The following is a 12,226-nucleotide window of genomic DNA, read 5'->3' on the forward strand; positions in this document are numbered from 1 at the left end:
GCATGTCTTGGTCATAGGACATTTTGAAGGGTCCTTGGGTCCTGCTGCAATGAGAAATTAGAGGAGACTATAATGAGGAGTATCATTTGCGCTGTGAGAAAATGTCATCAGAAACATTTTGGTCTTGTGGAGTGTTTCCATGGGCATGATCCAGCACACACGTACCTCAATATTGAGAACCCAGTGGCTGGAGAAGGCCAAGGAGATGACAGAAACATGGTTAATTTTAAGATGTAGGGATGGACTGGTTGTCTGTCTGGATACTTCCAGACATGACCTGACCTTGAACAACCTTAAGAACATGCAGGTTCCTGGGCTGCTGCCAGCATGAGTCAGATCTGAGTAAGTGATAAAAACAAATGGATCATTTAATTCTGGAACAAATGGGAAACTGAGACAGTTTAGCATTTAAATCTTTATTCACATCACAGTCTGTCATCCATCTGCTTGAAAATTAAGGGAGAACATTTTGAATCCCTAAGACCATGTTGCCATTGCTATCCAAATACTGTGTTAAATGTTTAGCTCTGCCACTAAGACAATATAACGATGTAAATGCTGTGCCTGTGTTCCAATAATTATTTTGCACTGGTACCATCTACAAACCCAAATCAGAAAAGTCTGTACAATGTGAAAAAAATAGGAGAAAAAAAAAATACACAAGTGCACTGTAAAATCTAACGTGTTGTTTCAATTTAAAAATACAAGTGAAAGGGCTGCCTTAAAATTTCAAGTTAAGTGAAAGAAAATAAGTTGTTATCTAGGTTAGATATTCCTTGTTGGGTAAACACCTGTGTTAGTTTGGGTTGATTTATCTTTCATAATTGATTTAACTCATTCAGGTAGTTGTTTGAATCTGAAATGGTCAGTTTTATAAACCTTTTGTTTCAGTTAAGTTGACTTGGATTTGTCAATTGCTTTAGCTATTTAGGGTAGTTGTCTGGTCGACGATGCCCTCCAACTTGCGTCCAGCTGCATTCCCACAATGCATTTCAAGAAAAGCATGATGACGCAGGCGTTTTTATCCCCAAAGTCTAGTTGACTTACATTTCTAATTCAGTTGGGCCTGGATTTTCAAATTAGCATTTGTTTTGTAGTTGAGACATTTTTAACTAATAATTTCATGTTATTATAACAACCTCAGTAATCATATGTCTTAATGACATAGAATAATATGTTAAGATAAACAGACAAAATCACAATTTACAGTGTGCAATGCAAAGAAATAATGAAATGATCACAGTGGCCATGATTTTACATTTGCAGATGCTGTGCGGCTGCAGTGCAGTGTGAGCCACTCGTGTACTACGGGCAATTGCTCTCTCATCTGGCATCTGTTTAAATTAATGGGAGGCAGCATTGGAATATATTCCAGGTCCCAGTTTCATTAAGCAGTCTAACTTTTTAGTCTACTAAGATTACTTAGTTGACTAAAGCTGTGTTCACACGGCAGGATAATTAGGCCGATATCAGCCTGATCTTCTCCTTCCGACAATCGTAAGGACGCCCCGACAATCGTGATGATGTCAAAGATAATATTATCAGATATTCCTGTCATGTGTGGTGGGTTAAGAGCGCTCTGATCTGCTCGGAAGGGCGTCAGGAGCGCTCCGATCACAAATCGGGGATATTCAACATGTTTTTTTTTGGCCCGATATGTGTGTTGTGTTGCGTGTGTTGTGTCCTCCGACCACAAACGAGCTCACAGCCTGCTGAATGTGACGTGCAGCCAATCAGAAAGCGAGGTGATGGACGTACGGAGTGGAAAATAAAATCAAAACAGCTGTTCTGACTTACCAGAAAGTCCGGTGGTCGCGCTGTCTCCACTTCTTTAAAGAACGCCTTTCCTTTTCCTTTTTTTTTTATCATTTTTCCCTCTGTTTTAAATAGTCCACAAAGTACCTCCGTTTGTTTACTCTGAAATCACGTTTAATCTTGAGAGATTTTGGCGAGATTTCCTGTCTGAACTGTAAATGTTTGTGTGTTAAATCTGTTCGTGTGTGGTGGTGTTGTTATTACCGTGTGGCTGAACACCACACACTGTACAACCAAACCTGTTAGATCTGTGATTTTTTTATCTTCACGTGTGTGGTCTCTCAGGTTTTGGAAACCTAAAGATCATTTTAAAATCCTGTCATGTGAACCAGGCTTAAGTTTAGTCGCCCAACAGTATCCGTCTAATCTCCATTTCACAGTGAAGGCTAAACTTGTAGATTAGCTGTTTTACATTAGTCAATGATTTTCACAGTCATAGCGGCCTTGCAAGTTCCGTTGTCAAGAAACGCCTCCAATGCGCAACAGTTTTGTTTACTTCTGGGTTGGTCCGTCTGCTACAAACATGTATGAGTCTGCTGCAGCAGAGGAGAAGTGCTTCCGATCTCGGCATCCGTAAACATCTGCAATGGATTATTTCAGTCCTGGAACACCCACTCCCACCGCAAGTCTCTCATTCCTTCCTCCTCCATCAAGTGGTGGTACATGATAACCACCTTTTTTGAGGTAAGACACTGAAGTTTTGTCGACTAAAAAAAGATTAGCTTCCTCTGTGCCAGGCTTAAAACTTCAGTTGGGTAACACAAAACTTTTGTGGACTAAATGCTTTGTGCAGTGACTAATGTCAAAAAGATGAGTCAACTAAGTGAGTTTAGTCCACTAAACAAGATTTGTCTGTTTTATGAAAATGGGCTCTGAACCTACAAGAAGTCTGCTCCAGAAAAATTTGAACCAACTACAGATCAATGATAAGAAGACAATGAGTTCATCATAGCCTGCAGTGATGGGCTGAAAAATGTTAAACCAGTTAAGGAAATGGCTCGAGATGAAAAGCAGATGACCCTGGAGTGATATTTAATTACCTCTGCCAAGGTGGTCAAGTCTTCACCCAAGTATGTTTGTTATTAGCAGGATTACCCAAAACCTTAGATTGAAGAACAACAATGGGGGTTCAGTCCTGGTCGTGGAACAACCGACACCATCGGTGCAGCAGTGATGGTGTTGCATTTGATCTACTGTACTGTTGTGATGAAAAGGGAGCCGATGCAAAAGGCGAAGCTCTCGATCTACTGGTCAGTCTTCGTTCCTACTCTCACCTATGGCCGTGAGGGTTTCATGACCGAAAGAACTAGATTGCGGGTACAAGCACCCGAAATGAGTTTCCTCAGGAGGTCTCACCCATCTCCATTAAAGACAGGGTGAGAAGCTCTGTCATCTGTGAGGTTGCCTCCCTTGTTAGGTGTTCCAGGCATGTCCAGCTGGGACGAGACCCCAGGGAAGACCCAGGAATGTGTTTGGTTTTTTTTGTTTGTTTTTTTTAATGCCTCTGTCACAACTGTAAATGTAAGAAAAATTGCTGCCGCAAATAATCTAATGTGTTTGACGTACTTTTGTGAATATGACTGCAAAAATCAGTATGAGATTAGTTGATGGGATAAGTGCAATATTATTTCTAGATAATGTGGGACTGTATGAATGTGTGTGTGTGGGAGTGCTTAATGCATCCATAGGGGGTGGGGTGGTGGGTGATTTCTTACTGTTGTAATTGTATTGTAATATATTTTGTGCTTAGGACTCCTTTTATAAGCTAAGGTAGCTTCTTGGGAGATCCTTTTTACAAATTTCAGGAAAGCTTCCTCAAATGCATACTTCCTGAAATGTAAATGAAATGTTTTTTTTTTTTTTTTAATATTTGTAAATAAATTTGTATTGTATTGAAAGGAATAGGTGTAGAGATTATATTTTCACACTGGCCTGGGAATGCCTCGGCGTCACCCAGTAAGAGGTGGTGGATCTGGAAAGGGACGTTTGGCATCCCCTGATGCAGCTGTTGCCCCCTTGATGTGGGCCCAGATAAGATGAGTGAGAGTAAGGATTACCCCACACATACTGAAGCAATTTCAGTGACACTTTTTGGAGGAGTGGAGCATGTGCTAAATAAAAACCCATTAAATTTTGTTGCACATTGAGATCAAGGGGCAGGGTAAAGGACAGCAATCAATATCAAAGCTCAGAAGATACAGGATCAAAGGCCAGAAGTCAGAATAAAAATTCAGCAATTATGATCAAAGCTTACTAATCAATATCAAAGGTCAGATAACAGGATCTAACTTGGAATTTGACAGTTTTACACCAGATGCCCTCCCTGAAACAAATCTATTGCTACATGAAGGTGTTTCAGCAGCCAAGTACTAATCCCGACCCACTCTGCTTTTGTCCTGAGATTTGACAGGATCAGACCTGCTCAGAGCTGTATGACCTCAGCATACTGAAAGATGAGTGATCAGAAACAAACATTAAGATCAGGATCACATGTTAGGAACAAGAGAAAAATCATGAGCAATTAAAATAAAGATCACAATCAGGATCATAGTTGAGTGGCCAAAATCCCATGGTTGTCTGTCTATCTATAAATATTATTTCATCCAGATCCAGTGAATGAGCCAGACCTGGGCACAAAAATGAATTGTCAGACAGAGTTGGTCCACCAGAATGAACTAAACTAAACTTATAATTCAATTTGAATCTTAAATGTACAGAATTAGCAGAGGAATGAAGTCAACTGAATGTCCTTTTAGGTTATTTATTTTATATTTAGAATCTTTGCTGTGTCTTACATTGTCTATTAGTACCATGTAAGTGAACCATCTTCCAGTTATGGTCAGTGTGCTGTCTATTATCTTGTCATCAAATGGAAATGATGTGGGCAACCAAATTTAGATCACAGGTGCTCAGCACACCTATATGCCATATCTCAGTGTTCATGTAGAAATAGAAACATGATTAAAGAGATGACATTTAATTACGTTCAAGCAAAAGATTATCCAGTGCTGCCCCCTATCAAGAGTTCCCCATATGTAGGGAGACAGCACCATCATACTCGAAATTTCTGGGTAGAGGACTGGGATCCCTTGTATAGAATAGAATTCTCTCCTGTCACAACACACACACTACAGGTCTGATGCAATGCAGAGAATGCAGACATAGCTCCTACTTTGTTCATATAGTGACCACATTGTGCATTGCAGTTGTCCCAGTACCTCATACCCCTGCAGGGCCCCACACAGTACACCTGGAGGGACCCGGACGTACCTTTTCCAAGTCTGCAAAACACACGTGGACTGGGTGGACATACACTGAATATCCAAGTAAGGGTAATGAGCTAGATATCTGCATATATCTATATATGTGTTTATTTATGATGATCTTTGCAAGTGTGTGAGACATCACCACTGATATGCTGCAGGACTCAGAGCAGTGACATCATCTTGTCTGGTCAGGAAAAGTTGCAAATATGTTGCCTGTCATTCATTTTCTTTCTGCTCTATCAGTCTACCTGCTGTTCCACACTGTAAGAAGGTGAAGCACAGCTATGATTCCCCTCTAATGTCCTTTGCTATTCCATGTGTCCTCTGTATCTCCATGATTGCAAATTTCAACCACAGGATTGGTTTGCTTGAAAGAAAAAAAAAAAAAGCATATGGAAACAATAATTCCACAAACAGCTCGGCACCGACATCTACAGGATGCAAAGCAATTCATCAAATTTTGCGCACATTACTGATGTGTTTGCCACCCTGTTTAATCTCCACTTTGATCCACACTAATCTCTCACTGTATACATTTTAGCCAAGACTTTCTTTCACCCACAAGGTTTCTGACAGAGAAAAAAAAAAAAAAAAAATCTTACTTTCTTTTCCACTACAGGACAATTTTTGGCTATCACCATGTCATATGCCTAAATACAAAAATTTGCATGACTTACCTTAATAATTCCTCAAATAACTAGAAAGCAAAACATTACAATGAAGGACACACACCAGCTGGACAAAAGGAAAAAATTCCCTGTTTTAGCAACGTGTGATCATCTCTATGTAACAATGTTGGTTCAAAGTGACATGATGGTGGTACGACCGATGCTTGACACCGGTGTCGCAGACTAAACGGCCCACCCCTAAAAATTGGTCCGCCTTTTGCATCTGTGCATGCGTCATTTCAGACCACAGCAGCGCATCTGAGATGGAGTCTCTTCACCCAAAGCAATCAAATGGACTAATGGGATTATTAACCATCAGATGATAAAGGTAGAACCTCTTAAATCATTCTAAAGTCAGTTTTAAGCAGAAACGACGCCGTTTTAAGCAGAAACTTGACGAAATTCCGTGACGCTTTGAAAATGATTGACGTGCAGTGAACACATCAGCTAGCAGCTTGTTTAGCTGTGGCGCGCTGATCGCTTCAGCCGCCTTTTATGATGAAATAATGCTGAATTGATGTGGAAATGATTGTTGTCCAAACGCTTCAGATATCTGTCGTTGAGATAGATGATGACTGGAGTGCAGTTTGAAGCAGAAATGAGGTGTTAATCCATGAACAGCGTCATCAGGGGGACCGTTTGGTCTGCGACACCAGCAAACTAAAAAGAACAGTTAACTTAATAACTATGTCTCTGGCATATAATTCAGACAGATAAAAAAACACATTTACAATTGTGAGTTTCTGTTAGCTGTTGCAAACCCTTGCAGAAGCCAACACCGGAGACAGCTAGGCCAGCTTTGTAAGCTTGACCTGTTTTGTTGATTTAGCACAGCCAAGACCTCAGCCACCCCAGTGAGGAAACACTAGGCTAAGGGCTAAGCTAATTAAACGGGCTACTCCCATAATCTTGTTGGCAAATGTTTGTTTGCTGGACAGTCAGATGGATTATAATCAGCCTGTGAAGATCTACTCTAAGTGGAGTGAGGAACTGATACATCTTTGTGTTCACAGAGACATGAACGACTTGAACCCTGCCAGACTGTGCATTTAAGCTAGCAGGGCAAACGCTTCACTGAGTGGACAGAGAAGCTTCAACTACAGCTACTCTCCGATTATCTGTAGGCAGTCGCACTGTTTACACAAACAGTTTGTGGTGCTGTGATATTAAGATAATCTTCAAGTACTATTCTGCTGCAGTGGAGTTTGTGACAGTGAAATGCCAACCTTTTTTTACCATGGGAACTGATAGCAATCATTATCATTGCAGTTTATGTCCCCCCAAGTGCAAATGTAAAGCAAATCATGGAAGAACTTTATAATGCCATCAGCCAGCTGGAGTCTGGCCACCATGATGCATTTTACATTGTTACAGGAGATTTCAACAAGTCGTAAGTCTTTTTTTGGATAAATTCTATTAGTACGCAGGTTGTGTAACAAGAGGAAATAACACACTGGATATTGTATACACAAACATTAAAAATGCATGTCCACTGCCACACACTGGCAACTCTGGTCACTTGACTGTCAGGCTGATTGTCTGCTTGCAGACCCAGAGTGGGACAGGAGCCAGCAGTGCTCAAGGACAGAGTGTGGCCACAGGAGGCCCTTCCACACTGCTTTGTAAAAGTAAGTTCCTTCAGCTGCTCCCTTGTTTTCACTCAAGGTTGCATGTTGAATTGGCACACGTTTTACACCAGATGCCCTTCCAGATGCATTACATGGAAAAACTGGCAGGGACGGGGTTTGAACTGGGAACTTTCTGCACTAAAACCAAGTGCACTAACCACCTGGCCACCACCCCTGCTCCCTTTCCACGCTGAACGTTTGACACTAGCAAATCAAATCAAATCAATTTTATTTATATAGCGCCAAATCACAACAGTTGCCCCAAGGTGCTTTATATTGCAAGGCAAAAGCCATACAATAATCAATCAATCAATCAATCAATTTTATTTATATAGCGCCAAATCACAACAAACAGTTGCCCCAAGGCGCTTTATATTGTAAGGCAAGGCCATACAATAATTACGTAAAAACCCCAACGGTCAAAACGACCCCCTGTGAGCAAGCACCCGGCGACAGTGGGAAGGAAAAACTTTTAACAGGAAGAAACCTCCAGCAGAACCAGGCTCAGGGAGGGGCAGTCTTCTGCTGGGACTGGTTGAGGCTGAGGGAGAGAACCAGGAAAAAGACATGCTGTGGAGGGGAGCAGAGATCAATCACTAATGATTAAATGCAGAGTGGTGCATACAGAGCAAAAAGAGAAAGAAACACTCAGTGCATCATGGGAACCCCCCAGCAGTCTAAGTCTATAGCAGCATAACTAAGGGATGGTTCAGGGTCACCCGATCCAGCCCTAACTATAAGCTTTAGCAAAAAGGAAAGTTTTAAGCCTAATCTTTAAAGTAGAGAGGGTGTCTGACTCCCTGATCCGAATTGGGAGCTGGTTCCACAGGAGAGGAGCCTGAAAGCTGAAGGCTCTGCCTCCCATTCTACTCTTACAAACCCTAGGAACTACAAGTAAGCCTGCAGTCTGAGAGCGAAGCGCTCTATTGGGGCGATATGGTACTATGAGGTCCCTAAGATAAGATGGGACCTGATTATTCAAAACCTTATAAGTAAGAAGAAGAATTTTAAATTCTATTCTAGAATTAACAGGAAGCCAATGAAGAGAGGCCAATATGGGTGAGATATGCTCTCTCCTTCTAGTCCCCGTCAGTACTCTAGCTGCAGCATTTTGACTAACTGAAGGCTTTTCAGGGAACTTTTAGGACAACCTGATAATAATGAATTACAATAGTCCAGCCTAGAAGAAATAAATGCATGAATTAGTTTTTCAGCATCACTCTGAGACAAGACCTTTCTAATTTTAGAGATATTGCGCAAATGTAAAAAAGCAGTCCTACATATGTGCTTAATATGCACATTGAAGGACATATCCTGATCAAAAATGACTCAAAGATTTCTCACAGTATTACTAGAGGTCAGGGTAATGCCATCCAGAGTAAGGACATAGGCTGAATGTATCAGTACTGTTAAGTTGTTAAGATGCGTGTAACCGAAAAGCCATTTCTGGCAGGAAAGGTCCACTCACTACACTGAAAAAAAATTGGAGTGATATTTACTTGAAAAAAAAACCTAGGAAGGTTCCAAGTAAATTTTACAAGGAGAATTCTTAAGTAAATTTTACTTGCATATATTAGTTTTTCAAAAAGAATAACTCAAGTAACATTTACTAGCAATTATCAGCTGAATATTTTCATTTAATTTTACTCTGTCTTTATTCATAAAAAGTTAAACTTTTCAGCTGTTCCCCTTGTTTTCACTCAAGATTGCCACATGTTAAATTGGCACAAATTCTACACTAGGTGCCCTTCCTGATGGATCTCCACATTACATGTAAATATTCAGTGGGGGGGTTGAACCAGGAACCTTTTGCACTGAAACCAAGGGCACTAACCACTTGGCCACACCTCTGCCTCTATGGATCATTAAAAATACTTACATTTGTCAGGCAGTGAGACAAAAGAAATTCTGTTTAGTAAAAAGATGCATCAAGATACATATGGTTTTATAATGAACACATTCATGAACTATTGACCCAAGATCCGCTGTGGCGACTCCGAGTGAAAACAAGAGCAGCCAAAGGGACTTAAAACTCAGTGCAGGGGTGGTGGACAAGCGGTTAGTGCACATGGTTTCAGTGCAGATGGTTCCCGGTTCAAACCCCACCCCCTACCACATTTCTCCATGTAATGTGGAGGTGCATCAGGAAAAGGCATCCAGTGTAGAATTTGTGCCAAATCAACATGAAGATCCAAATTGGATCTGCTGTGGCAAACTTGAGTGAAAACAAGGGGAACAGCTGAAAAGTTTTACTTTTTATGCATAAAGACAGAGTAAAATTCAATGAAAATATTCAGTTGATAATTGCTAGTAAATGTTACTTGAGTTGTTCTTTTAGAAAAACTAATATATGCAAGTAAAATTTACTTAAAAATTCTCCTTGTAAAATTTACTTGGAATTTCTGAGTGAAAAAACTCTCCTATGTTTTCTCAAGTAAATATCACCACATTTTTTTCAGTGTACTGAGTATCCAAAATGCTGCATTTAGATTTGGTCACACCACAGCATATAGTGAGGTAAGAAACAACCTGAAATTCGGCATCAGAGATGCAAAAAGGCTTTATGGTAAAAAAAACTGATAAGCCACTTCTTTGACAACAAGGACACACAGCACTGAAGGCAGGGATTTGAAGGCTGCTGGACCACACAACATACCAGACTGAATTCAGAGGAAGTGCAGAGAACAACTACGGGATGTTTTCTCAGACATCTCCATCATTTTCCTTCACCAAGCTGAAGTGTCCACCTGTGTTAAGAACACAGCCAAAGTACATATTCTCACAAAATTAACCCAGTCTCTATGAATGACTATCACCTTTTTGCCCTAACTCCAATAGCCCTGAATTGCATGGAGAGGCTTGTTATGGAGTATATCAAGTCATGCCCATCTGCCAAGATAGATCCCCAACAATTTAAATACATATCAAATCAGTCTACAGTGACGTCATATCCATTCTACCTCCTCTCACTCTAACTCATCTTGATGCGCCAATGCCAGGATCCTGATAATTTATTCCAATTGGGCATTCAACACATTCTGACATTCTAACAGCTGGTGGATAAAGTGTAGCTGCTGAATGTGGATTGTGGCCCCTGCAATTGGATCTTGGACTTTCTAACACTGACACAACATACAGTCAGAATTTGTAACAACACATCTGATTCTATCATGGTGAGCACAGGAACACCTGAAGGGTGTTTACTGAGCCCATTAATGTTCACACTGCTGACACACGACTGCTCTGAGAATATCAACACCAATCTGAAGTTGGTCCCCAGGAGCCACAGTGTGGCTGTCCACTAGTTCTAGTGGCCTTATATTGTAATCAAATATTTTTTCTATTTTTGTTTTGCATGTTTGACAATTCTTTGCTGTACTTTTTTTTTTTTGTATTTTGTTAGTATGGCCAAAGCATGTGGCCACCCCTCTGAGTCTGGCCTGCTTGAGGTTTCATCTTCAAAAACACCCAAGGGAGTTTTTTTTTTAAGGTTAAACTTTACCTTTGTGATGCACCTTGGCTGGTCTTATGTTTTAATTTGTAACTATATAAATAAAGTGAATTGAATTTGTTGGATTTGTGTCTCAGTGCAGTTAAGACGGTTTTTATGCAGAAGACAAATTTTGGTGTATGCTTCCTTGTATTTTTAATGAAAGTAAAAGTCCTTCTTCTTCATCATCATCTTCTTCTTATTCATCTCCTACTGCTACCACAAAACAAAGTCTGCTGACACTGCAGTTGTAGGCCTCAACAGTGACTATCAATGTGTCATTACACAGGAGTGGGGTGGAGCACCTGACAACCCGGTGCAAATCAACACAACTGCACTGAAGAAAAAAAAATAAATAAGGATGAAAAACAAGGAAAAGAAAATTGGCTTCAGGAGGGTAAAGTCATATCATTATCCACCACTGACCACCTGTGGCTGTGTTGTTGAGAGAGTCAGATGCACCAAGTTCCTGGGGGTTCATCTGACTGATGACATGACCTCCAGGGAGAACACCATATCTGACATCAAGAAGGCAGGATAGCCTCCACCTCCTTCATAGAATATGACCTCCTCCCTGATTTTGGATTAGCATGGCAGAGGAGAGACAGAAACTGGACATAATAGGGTGACCAGCAGAGATGGCAGCTTGGCACCAAAGACCTTCTCTGCTGGTCACCCTATTATGTCCAGTTTCTGTCTCTCCTCTGCCATGCTAATCCAAAATCAGGGAGGAGGTCATATTCTATGAAGGAGGTGGAGGCTATCCTGCCTTCTTGATGTCAGATATGGTGTTCTCCCTGGAGGTCATGTCATCAGTCAGATGAACCCCCAGGAACTTGGTGCATCTGACTCTCTCAACAACACAGCCACAGGTGGTCAGTGGTGGATAATGATATGACTTTACCCTCCTGAAGCCAATTTTCTTTTCCTTGTTTTTCATCCTTATTTATTTTTTTTTTCTTCAGTGCAGTTGTGTTGATTTGCACCGGGTTGTCAGGTGCTCCACCCCACTCCTGTGTAATGACACATTGATAGTCACTGTTGAGGCCTACAACTGCAGTGTCAGCAGACTTTGTTTTGTGGTAGCAGTAGGAGATGAATAAGAAGAAGATGATGATGAAGAAGAAGGACTTTTACTTTCATTAAAAATACAAGGAAGCATACACCAAAATTTGTCTTCTGCATAAAAACCGTCTTAACTGCACTGAGACACAAATCCAACAAATTCAATTCACTTTATTTATATAGTTACAAATTAAAACATAAGACCAGCCAAGGTGCATCACAAAGGTAAAGTTAACCTTAAAAAAAAAACTCCCTTGGGTGTTTTTGAAGATGAAACCTCAAGCAGGCCAGACT

This window comes from Thalassophryne amazonica, chromosome 8 (assembly GCF_902500255.1).
Source record: "Thalassophryne amazonica chromosome 8, fThaAma1.1, whole genome shotgun sequence".
NCBI lineage: Eukaryota > Metazoa > Chordata > Actinopteri > Batrachoidiformes > Batrachoididae > Thalassophryne > Thalassophryne amazonica.